Genomic DNA, 11,841 nt, shown 5'->3' with positions numbered 1-11,841 from the left:
GGGCCATTTCTCCCCCCACCTCTACTGTCCAAGCCTCAAAGGGGAGCCAGGCTTAGACAGCAGAGTTGGGGTGGGTGGGACCTTGCATGCAGAGCTTCTCTCAGCTCGGCATGGAGGATCAAGCTTCGTCTCCTCCCCTCTCCCCCCCCCCGCCCTGCTGTCCAAGCCTGGATGTGTTTGGAAAGCAAAGGAGGGCTCTCTCACCCCCCTCCCCCCGGTTACCTGCTGCTGGGGCAACACTCGATGAGTTTATTTTAATGAAATAGACAGACAGCAACAAATCAGCCTGACAAGCAGGGTTTTTCTCAATGACAGTTTTTACTGTACAATCGAAGAATCTCTACTACAAAACTTTCGCTAACACAGCCATGTGGGGCAGGGGAACATGCAGGGTTCTTATAGGTTTGTCAGAGGGTAATCAGGAACACAATACAGAGTATTCAAGGACAAAGTGAAATGATTAAAAACACAATACAGAGTACTAAGGAAACCATGAATGAAAGCCAGCGACTTCTTGCGATATTACACTACCAACAGGAGTTTGCAACAGTGGGAAACTCAAGGTGGTAAAAGTCCTTATCTGGGTGCTGATGACAATCCTTGAAGCTGAGGGCTGAACCCACTGCCTGACGCTCCCGCCATGGCCGTTTGGTGAGCTGAAATTTTTGGACCACAAAGCAGGGCAGAGCCAGCTGACCGATCTTCCCGGATGTGGGTGTTAGATCACAATAAAGAATCTAGCAGAGCCCTTTGGGGGTGGGCGGTTTATCAAATTTAAATAATAATAATAATAATAATAATAATAATAATAATAATAATAATAATAATAATAATAATAATAATAATAATAATAAATAGCACCCTTTTGTTTGAGCCTATCATGCTTTTGTGTTTGGAGATCCAGGGTTATTGTTAACACAATGAAATTATCTTCAGGGAACATTAAAGGAGGGAGGCAACCAATCTGCAAGTTTCTGTGAGTCTCCAGAAAAGAAACCTATACAATTTTTGAACAAGGAAGATCTGCCTAACAGGGATGTACCTAACTAAATATAATAAACTTAATTTAAAAATGTATTAATTGGGAACACTGCTCACACCTCCATCTCCTAAGCCCAGGAGATGGCGGGGAGACCAGATCTCTCTCTCTCTCTTCCCTACCCCACTCCACAAGTTGATAAAGCAGAGTCGTGTCTTTATTGACTCCCTGGCTATTGGGTTGTTGTGGCAGGAAATTAAAAACTCGAAAAAAAAGTAAGGTTTTTTCGGGGTGGGGGGGTGGGGGTGATTTGGACTTACCAAATCACCAAACCTACTAACCAGTTTGTGTAAGAATATGTGCAAAGGCAGCAGACTAAATGCTAGGTCACTTCTGCACCCTGCTTATGGGAATTCCACCCCCAGGCTTTTGGCGGATGAGGCTAACCGTAAAGCCTCACCCTGCAGTGTGGGCAGGCCAAAGGACACCGGACACCCTCCCTGACCCAGCCACAGGACCTCCATCTTTAAAGGATTTAATTTCAGCCGACTCGCACTCAACCAACCAGCAACCGCGTCAAACAACGCTGGAGAGCCTCAGGGGCTGAAGACGGGTGGCCCTCCACATGGCCTGTGTAGCATCTCTAAAAGCAAGGCAAGACTTGGGCTCTGGGGGACCTCAAAAGACAACTGTCTTAGGTTCTTGGTCAGCCTTGAAGACCAGCCACCGAGACCATCTATCCATGTCCCTTGTATTCTTGTTTAGAGTATGAATGTATAGCAGAATATAAATCCGCAAGAGCATGATAAATTGACCTTTGAGGTTATGATGGCCTGATGGGGAGAGGACATTACCAGACTAGTTCAAGGTGTCTCCATCTATCACTCATTAGCTGATGGAGGCAGAATTCCACTTCTGGGTTCACAGTAGCAGAGGCCCCATTAATTAATCCCTTAATTAACCATAAATCAAAGGGAATCTGAGAAGACAGTTGCTTGCTGCAGCATCTTTTTTAGAGGCAGGAGAAATTTCTAGGTGCCTTTGAAGGCAAAACCCACTGTCTCTTCATATTTCATCTTAACTAGAAAGTGGAATGGGGTTTGCTATTTGTTACTCTTCAAGCTCACTTTTCTCCAACAGTCCCAAACCATATTTATGCACTATATATATAAATTTAGTTTAGCATAAACATTCTGGTTGCTAGTTAAAATCTCACTTCCCCGTTCTCAAAAGCTGAGTCAAACGTTGAAAAGGGTACAGAACTTCACAGTCCAGCTTCCTATTTTATGTGTGGACTTGGGTTGCCCTGTGCCAGCCACAAAAGGACATTCCCTGGATATGAAACTTCCCTATTTCAGAATGTCATAGTAATCAAACACTGCTCCCACACAGGGTTTTTTGACCCCTCACCGACTATACAAAATCCCCACAGTAAGGGGAAGTATCCAGACTTCATTATGCCCAATCTGTATTCTTCTACTTTCTGTTTTTACCCCCTTTTCTCAGGAGAAAGTATAAACCAAACTTTATCTAAAGTAGATTAGAAACTTTTGGGGTGCATCCATCTAGATACTCCCATGAGTCACTGGGGAATGGGGCTAAATTTCACCTTCTCAGCCCTTTAGAGAATAGGTGTCAAACTTGTGGCCCTCCAGATGTTATGGACTACAGTTCCCATCATCTCCTGCCAGCTGGCAGGGGATGATGGGAACTGCCGTCCATAACATCTGGAGGGCCGTGAATTTGACACCTGTGCTTTAGAGGGCTTTTTAATTTTTTTACCAAGCTGATCTGTAGCAATCTAGTATGGCTGGGAAAAGCAGGTGTGGAGTCTTTTAAGGTATTTTAAAGTGGAGGTGTTAAGAGCTATGAGAGGGGATCTACTTATTGCAGGCATAGGGTTGCCAACTCCACCATGGGAAAATTCCTGGAGATTCTGGCCCAGAGTTTGGTGGAATCCCCACTGAGAAATCAAAACTAGATACAACCAGGTTTCAAAATAAACCGCACCTTTTCATCAAGGTTTCAATCTCCCCACCGCAGCATGTTTCTATTGAAGACATCTATGCCTATCTTGGTTTCAATCAATGTAACAATCCCCATTTACACGTGATCAGCTTGGATGGTTTGTCCTGATTGGTTGTTGCGTGTGTAGGGGCAGGAACTTTATTTTCTCACAAGAGTACGTGGTAACGTGAGCACATAAACACGTGCGCGTGATCACCCCACCTATAATATTTTTTTCAGATTGCCTATCGTGATTGGCTATTGTGTTGTTGTGGGAACGGTACCGCAGAGTCTCGTTCACCTTGCTGTTTCCATTTGGCCATGCTTGCATGTGAGTCTCTTGCAATCTTGCCCAGTGTTTTCCCATGGGCACGTTGTCCTGTTGGCACGTTGGCACAGAGGGCAGTTTCTCACAACTTGTGACCGTGTTGACACAGAAGGCTTATACAGCTCACAGCTGGGACAGAGTGAATTTTTGCCTGGGACACAGTGAATTTTTGCCTGGGACACAGTGCTCACCTCTACTTTGGCAGTGTTCAGTTGGCTCAGAGGGGTAATCTTGTACCAGTCACAGTAGGCACTGAGGTCACTTCTTAGTTTATCTGATTTACGTTTGGCACAGTTGACGTAGAGGCAGAGCCACCCTTGCGGGACTTAACATGCCTCTTGATCGTGATGTGGCAGACCTTCTGTTCCTGATCCTTGCATATCTCAGCCTTCAGAGGAGCCTCGTGGCGGCTGCCCTCACTGCCTTGCGCCATATGGCAACCTTGCCTCACTCTTCGCACAGGGGGCGCAGAGGACGAAAATAGCTTGCGCTTGCAGCTGTGCCAATGCCCCATCGGGACTGGTGGAGCAGGGACTGGTGGTACAGCCGCATGTGGTCCTCCTGGGACGATGAGGAGTGGTTGAGGAACTTCAGGATGACCAAGAGAACCTTCTGCAGGCTCAGCGACAGCCTTGCACCCCAAAACCTGTTTTTTAAAATGCCAGAATAAGAGCTTCAGGTGGCATGAAGGCAGCCAAAGTGGGCCAAGGCAAGGAGAACAGGGGGTGAGGTTCCTGTGAGCCACTTGGGGAATCATTGCCATGGTGAGGTGGTCACAATACATTAAATTTGTGTCACTTTGCCACGCCTCAATAGTGATCCAAAATCTGCTTCCATAAGGAGGTCTGCCTTATTCTCCGCAGTGGGAGCACCGGTCTTGTAATCACGTTCCCACTTCTATGAAATTGTTTTTTGCAGAGGAATCATGCCAGCGAGTGGATATCAAACATAAGTAGCATGTTTTGGTTGCACTGTGTAGAATATCTGAATGAAGCCTGGCTAATTCAAACATGGGGCAAGGTGATAGCAAGTTGCCAGATCCAAAAACTGCCCGTGAGGTCTCTGCAATCACATTCCACACAGAAATGGTGTTGAATGCATCACGTGCTGATGTGCTGACGCTCAAACGTTTTGTTTAAACGTGCACACGCCGAAACATGCTAACATTAACACGTGGGCACAGGGAACAGAATGGAACGTGCTAGCGGGGCCGATTTTCGGCTTCGATTTAGTTCTGACGTGGGCACGCGTGCACCAGGCTTTCCAAAAAGCAAGCTGCATTTGGGGAAATGTCTCCTCGCAGCCAAAAAGGAGTGATGTGGAGCAAGGAAGAGGTTGAACTGATGCTCCTTACTATCAAGGAGCGACATGTTGCCAAGCTCCTTATGGGCAGCACCAGGTTGCCCAATAGGAAGGCATACATTTCAATCAGCTGGGCACTGGATCGCGCGAGGGTTCAGCAGGACGCCAACACAGGTTAAGAATAAATGGAAGTCCATGAAAAAGGCTTTCTTTGGCGCAAGGGTGGCATGGGAAAGCAAACCTCAGCCAGCTGGCAGCCTAAGCACGACATGGAAATCAAGCAGGTGCGGCTGATGGCGGGTGAGGCACATCCTGTGGGCCAGCAGACAGAACCTGAGTGTGCCACCCCACCCTCATCACCCCACCCATGAATGCACATTTGAGCTCCTGTCAGAACTTATCTCAAAAAGATTTAAAGATGCTGTCAGGCTTTCTCTTCAGTATGTGCTGTACTTATATCTCATGTATCCTGACAGGCAATAACGTGTTACAGTTACTTCTGATGCAGCGTGACATGAAGCATAAGTTTTGACCCGTACTTATTCCTTACAGATGTGCATTATGGGTGAGGGAGTGAGTTCCATTGACTGAACTGAACATTGCTGGTGATGGGAAAATAAAGAAGGAAATGTTGAATAAGATACACAGTGGCAGGACAATGGAATGAAACCGTGGTGTAGGCCAAAATACTCCTCCGGCAACATGAACCACTATTTCCCAGAACAAAGAATTATTCTTACACAATATTTACATATTCACCCCGACCAATCGAATTCTGCATTTTTAATGAAACTTTCTTGGACAGTGTAATCATTTTAAAAATGTTGTGAGTATGCCACAACACTCACAAACATACTTGTGTGTATACTGCTTGATATAAAAAGGTTTGTGGGTGTGTAGACTAATTGACACAATTTGAAATTCTGGGGCTGGTGTTTCATTCTGCAGCCTGGCCCACAAACCCTCGCTACCCTTTTCCAAGGGATTCATTAGGCAGTTTTGAGCAACCACCCCTCAAGCAGTGAAGGTATTGGAAGTCACAACACATGGTTCATTCAATTTGGATGCTCAGAGCGATGGGATCAGGAGACGGGGCACCACAGTGCATTTTACTGTCCCACCGTGTACTTTAACCTTTTGTTCAGGTGGCTGAGTAAATGCCCACCCTCATGACATGTATGTGTGTACTGATTGGCAATTAAGGATGTATCATGGAGGCAAGTGACCCTTTCACGATCTGCTCTACAATTCACAGGTCAACAATGCACCTTACCTCGTGTTGAGACATCACCGGAATGCCGGGCCCTGCTGGAGAGACGAAGAGTTCGCAGGGTGGGTGTATTAGCTGACTTCGCACATGCAATGGTGGAGCAGAGCGAGGCAGAGGCAGAAGACAGGAGGCGGAACATACAAGACAGGCTTTTGCGGAATGCTCACAGCATTTTCCCTCAATAATGAGGGCCATAGATTGGGGTAATTGATAATGGAAAGCCTGGTGGACATTATGAGGCACAGGTTGACTGCTGGCGAACAGGGGGGGGAGTGGGTGCCACACTATCCGGACAGCAACCTGGTTTGGCCTCATTGCCAGCTTCCTCAGGGGGAAGGCCACAACACGAGAGCCCACGCCAGTCTGCTTACGTTCCTGTGCGATTGGCAGAAACTCAGCCGGCGCAGGCAACGCTGCCAGTGCTTGCTGAGGACAGTCCCCAGACCTCTTGCACTGCACCCTCAGCCTCCATAGGCTATTTTGGAGAAGAAGTTTGGGAGATTCAGGAAACTCAACTAACATAGGGACAAAACAATGTTGCCCCACTGGAAGGACTGGGGTCTGTGTGCTCCTTAACTGCCAACTCGAGTTGTCTGAGGCTGCCTTGCAACCAAGAGCCAATAAGGAAAGGCATGTGGGTTGCGTGTGCAAAAAAAGGCAGGATAGCAGTGCAGGAATGCAAGGAGAGCTTGGGGGCCCAGGTCACTGCAAAGCAGGTGCAGAAAGCAAAGAGCATACTTGACCTGTAAGCAGTGGTGGGATCCAAAAATTTTAATAACAGGTTCTGATGGTGGTGGGATTCAAACAGTGGCGCCGCCGCACACACGCACCTCCAGTCCCTATTGGGCAGGGAGGTTGCTTTAGTAACCCCTTCTCGGCACTCAGAAAAAATTAGTAACCACTTCTAGAGAAGTGGTGAGAACTGGTTGGATCCCACCTCTGCCTGTAAGGGTCCCTGGGAAGGCCTTGTAGCATGTCTGTTGCTTGAGTTAATGTTGTGTGCAACAAACTGGCCCTTGTTGCTTTCTTCTCACCGTTCCCAAGTGCAGATATGAGTTTTCAGCCTGTCACTGGAATGTGTTCATGTTAATAAAGTTTTGGTTTGTTTTGACACACTTTCTCTTTTTCTTTCTAACAAACCCCCACATAAGACATATCTAACTTTATCTGACCTATTGGACTCCAGCTTGAACAAGAACCAGATGCACTTACAGCAATAAGAACCAAATACAAGATTCCTCCCACAGTGAACAAAATTCACTCTGTAGACCAGGCAAAGACACCCCCCCGCCCCAATCGCCAGCCAGCAAGTGGCAAAATGTTGGGTACCAGCAAAATCTAGTTAATATCCCACACCTTAATCTCCACTAGCTTATCAAAGGAAAGGTCACTCAGGAACTGGTTCATTAGCTTTTAAAGATCTGACAGGGAAACAAGAATGCGGAAAAGAGATTGGTTGAAGACAAACGGGCATCCTGAGAGAAACTAGCACTTCCTCATCCTGTGTTGCCAATGGCAGGCAAGGATCCCTGGTCTTATTTATTTATTTTATTTAGATTTATTTATTTAGATTTATATCCGCCCAATCCCCGGAAGGCTCTGGGTGGGTCACAACATAATACAAACATTTCACAATATTAAAAATATAAATCCACAATTAAAATCAACCAATTAACAATTTAAATAATTTAAAACAGTTTAAAATAAATCACTGAGGTAGTAATATCTGGTGATATAATTTATGCTTTCCTCCATCCATCCTTCCCTCTGCCCCCTCTTGGGAAACAATTATCAGAAGGTGCAGTCTCGATTTTCAAAAAGTGGCCCTGTGTAATCACAAATTTTTCTTCCCTGTTTTGATCCAAAATCCAATTTTGTGCATCCTTTCTGAAAATCAAACCCATGGTTCTTTATTCCTCTAGCTTTTTCCACTTCCTCATTGCCTTTTCACCCATCACCTTCATATTGTTCAATGGTATTTGTGCGTTAAATAAATTAAGGTTATAAATAAGTTACGCATACAAATCACAACCTGCATGCACAAATATTGCATAAATTGTGCATTAAAATGCATGCATCATGAATGTATTGTACAACAGTATCTACAAAATGAGTGCAATAAGCAGAGAACTGAAACCAGTGTTTGCCGGGGTGGGGGTGGATCTAAAACCCAATATAAAAATAAATAACATTCTACCCTCCTCTGCAACTGACACTGCTTTGGTCTCAGTGATCTGTTGTTGGGCCTCCAGAAGAATTGCTTGGCCATTGTGTGAGACAGGATGCTGGATTAGACAAACCACTGCTCTGATCCAGCAGGACTCTAATGTTCTTCACCTCTTATTTCCAGAGTCACACACATTTCCTAGCTGCTCTTAAATTGTATTTGTTATTGATTATTGTTATTGATGGTGAAGGTGTAACCTACTTACCCTTGATCACATCAATCTCCATTGGAGACCTAGGAAAATTAAAAAGTTAATATAATGACAGTACCCTTTGGTTCGACAAAGAAATATGAAATTGCTTGAACAAATTAAGAAACCTTTAATTTAAACACAACAACTTTCTATCATTTAGGGATAAATAACAGTGAACATATATATAGGCTTGGCGATTGGGCATGGCCAAATCACCAAAACAGAAATTCGGCTAGTATTCAAGCTGAATTCAAGCTCCCCGAATGCAAGCTGAACTGAATCCATTTGAATGCCAGAATCTGAACCATGATTCAGGCATCCAAATGGATTCAGGGGTGTTTAAAGGGAGCCAGAAGGTCCCTTTAAATCCACCCCTCAATTCACCCCTCAATCCATGCCAAAGAGACCTTCTGGGATCCCTTTGAACAACGTGAGAACTGTTTTTCTTTCGGCGTGGATTGGGGCGCCAGATTTAAAGGGAGCAAGGCCTGATGACACCACCTAGGTTTCATGAACTTTGCTTTGGTGGATGGTGGGAGATGGGCCCTACCCTTTGCAGGGTCCATAATATTGAACCCCCCCTCCCGTACCAAGCTTCACCAAACCTGGGTTCTCTTGCCAGGAGTGTCTCCTGGAGTCACCCTGAAAGTAATCTATGCATCCTGTATGGCTGTACAAAAATTCACACACATTAAATAACATCAGTAACCCAGACTGAAACATCAAACAGAAAATCTTTAACATATATTTTTTTATTTTTAAATTGGCTGATCAATTGATTTCTTCTGTCTGATTGAACAATTGGGAGCTTACTGGCATGCAGCAATAACTGTTTTAGGGCGGAGGGCAGAAATTAGAACTCTCACTGGGCTGCATGGGAATATGCATGCACAAAAGACTGTCAAATGTTCTGTGCTGTACTGTCTAGGAACACTTTAAGCCTGCCTGGGTTATTTTTCAGCATCTTCAAATAACTGAACTGCTGAATGAAAAATAGTCTCGCTGCACTCAGCTGGTGAACAGAATGTGAGTTAAACCTGTGTGCTTTCGAGCTACTCTAATAAACCCTGATTTCTAAAAATCAAGTGTGCCTTCAAGTTTAATTGAGAGGGAGAGCTGTACTTGGGATATGAAAAATTCATGAAACAGACTGTTGTGCAAAATGTATGCAAACCAGCCAAATTGGAAGGAGGTTTCTTAGCACCCTAGTGATGTAAAAGCATTTTCACAGTCTACCCTATAAACTGATTGATCCTGATCTGGATTGCCCAGACCAGACCAATCTCCTCAGAACTCAGAAGCTAAGCAGGGATGGCCCTGGCTTGTATTTGGAAGGGTGACCACCAAGGAATACCAGGGTCATGACATGAAGGCAGGCAACGGCAATCCCCTCTGAATGTCTCTTGCCTTACAAATCCTAAGGGATCACCATAGGTCAGGTGTGACTTGATGGCAAAGAAACCCCCAACTGATGTGCCAACTGCATGGAAATTCATGCTCCACACCCAAGATAGGCCCTGTGAAACCCAAGAAAAGGTTTACAGAGGTTTGTGGGTGTCATGAGTTAGCTGGGTTTGTTTACACAGAAAAAGAATCCTGGGCAGAGTATATTTGACCGATGGGTAAGACGGAACATGCATACCATGCACCAGGACCTTTTTTGTAAAGAGATCATAGTGTAGCCTGCCAAGTCTATTTGGGATTCTTATTTGACAGGAACCTTGGCACCCAGTAATTCTACCGCTCTACTGAATTTACATAAAGGCACTGAAAGATGTGTGATGGGGGTGGAGAAGAGAAACATGCACAAATACTTCCTATTCATTTCACATTTTCCCCTCCCCCTACATGCTGGCTTCCTCTTCATGCTTTCACCATGACAAAGGTAACCATTTTGTGTGTTTACTCTTAGAATCCAATGCCTTGTTATAAAGGATCATTCAGAGGTATCCATTAACATTCATTTACTCAAGTGCAGGATATAATCTGAGTGTGGCGTTCTCCACCCCCCCCCCCTCGCCCAGGCCCTTTGGGCGGTGTGTCCTTCCCTCCTCCCTAACCTGGGGTTTGGTCTCCCCAGACGATGACTTTCCCAATTGGCCCAAGGGCCAAGAAACCACCGCGCCCACAAAGCACTGGATGTACAGGCAGCCCTCGCCCATGCCACCCTCCTCCTAGTAGGTCTCCTTGCCTCTTTTCCCCTGTCTGGCTTGAGAGTTCACACCCTCCCTCTCTCTCTCTCCCTTGTTGCTTCACAGGGAGAGGAGTTTCCAGGGCCTTGTCTCTCCCCTGTGGCCTCACAGGGAGAGGTGTTTACAGCTTGTGTGAACGACTCCCACCCTGTTACTGCACAGGATGGGGACCAGCTTGAACCGGGGTCTAGGTTCTCAAAGGAGGTCTGGGCTTCAGGGTCCTCTTCCCTCCTTCCCACTTCCCACCATTGAGCTGTCCTTCTCCCTTGTCTCTTCACACCACCATCCACATTCTCTGCTGCTGCGGCAGCTCCAGACTCGCCCTTTCCCACTTCCTTATATACCTTCTGCCCTCTCATTCCTCTTCCTCATCCCAGTTGCTTCTCCAGCCCATCTTCTACAGCCGCCTCAGCTGTGGGCGGGTGGGCCCTGCCTGGTCTGAGCTGCTTCTCCAGCCCATCTTCTACAGCTGCCTCAGCTGTGGGCTTGCTGGGCCTAAGCCTCCTCTCTTCCCTGCCTTCCCCTTTGAACAAGGCTTCTGAGGCCTCTAAGGCCTTTATCCTCCCTGCAAGAGGCTCCTCTGCAGTGCCAGCTGGTGCGGGACTCAGAGGGGTAAGTCCGGGCACTGCAGCCGAGCCCGGACACAGAGATGCGTGCAAAGAGGAGGTGACTCCTGGAGACATCTGATGCTTACATTCCACAGTGCCAGCCGGAGTTACTTTCAGGGGCACCTGCCAAAACTCATGGCACACTGCCGATGAGAGATATTTGGCCCCTCTGCTCCCATCATGAAACAGAAGAGTGGCACTCTGGGATTATTTCCCATGTCCTGATGAGACCAATGTCAGGGAGAAGCAGCCGGAAGGCTACACTCCGTTGCCTCCCATTAGTATCTCTCCTTTTGGGGAATGGGGTGATCACCTCAGCAGTTTCTAGGATGGTCTTCTAGTTCTCCATTGAAGATGCAATAGAATTGTGGAGCAGCCAGCCTGGCTTCACTGATCCTAGAGAAATTAAGGACAGTAAAGGAAGCACAGCGGAGCACCATGTGAGGAAGAGGAGGCTATGAGATCTCACCTGGAAGCAAAACTTGATATACCTTTTGCAAAGTCAGGTGAGATGGGTGTGAGAAAATTCATCCTTGCATCCTTAACATAATTGAAAACTATGGGTGGAAAAGAACGGAGCCCCTGCAGAGTACTTTCCGAAGACCCTCCAGAAATTATAGAAACCAGATTTGCTAAGAAGGGCGTGAGTGAAATAGTTGGGATCAATGCTCAATTACAATATTACTACTTTCTACCAGGGAAGGATTGAGCATTAAAATTGCTTAGTGTGTCATT

The sequence above is a fragment of the Sphaerodactylus townsendi genome, linkage group LG12 (assembly GCF_021028975.2).
Source record: "Sphaerodactylus townsendi isolate TG3544 linkage group LG12, MPM_Stown_v2.3, whole genome shotgun sequence".
NCBI lineage: Eukaryota > Metazoa > Chordata > Lepidosauria > Squamata > Sphaerodactylidae > Sphaerodactylus > Sphaerodactylus townsendi.
The sequence above is the reverse complement of the archived record's forward strand: the minus strand, read 5'-3'. Positions refer to the sequence as shown.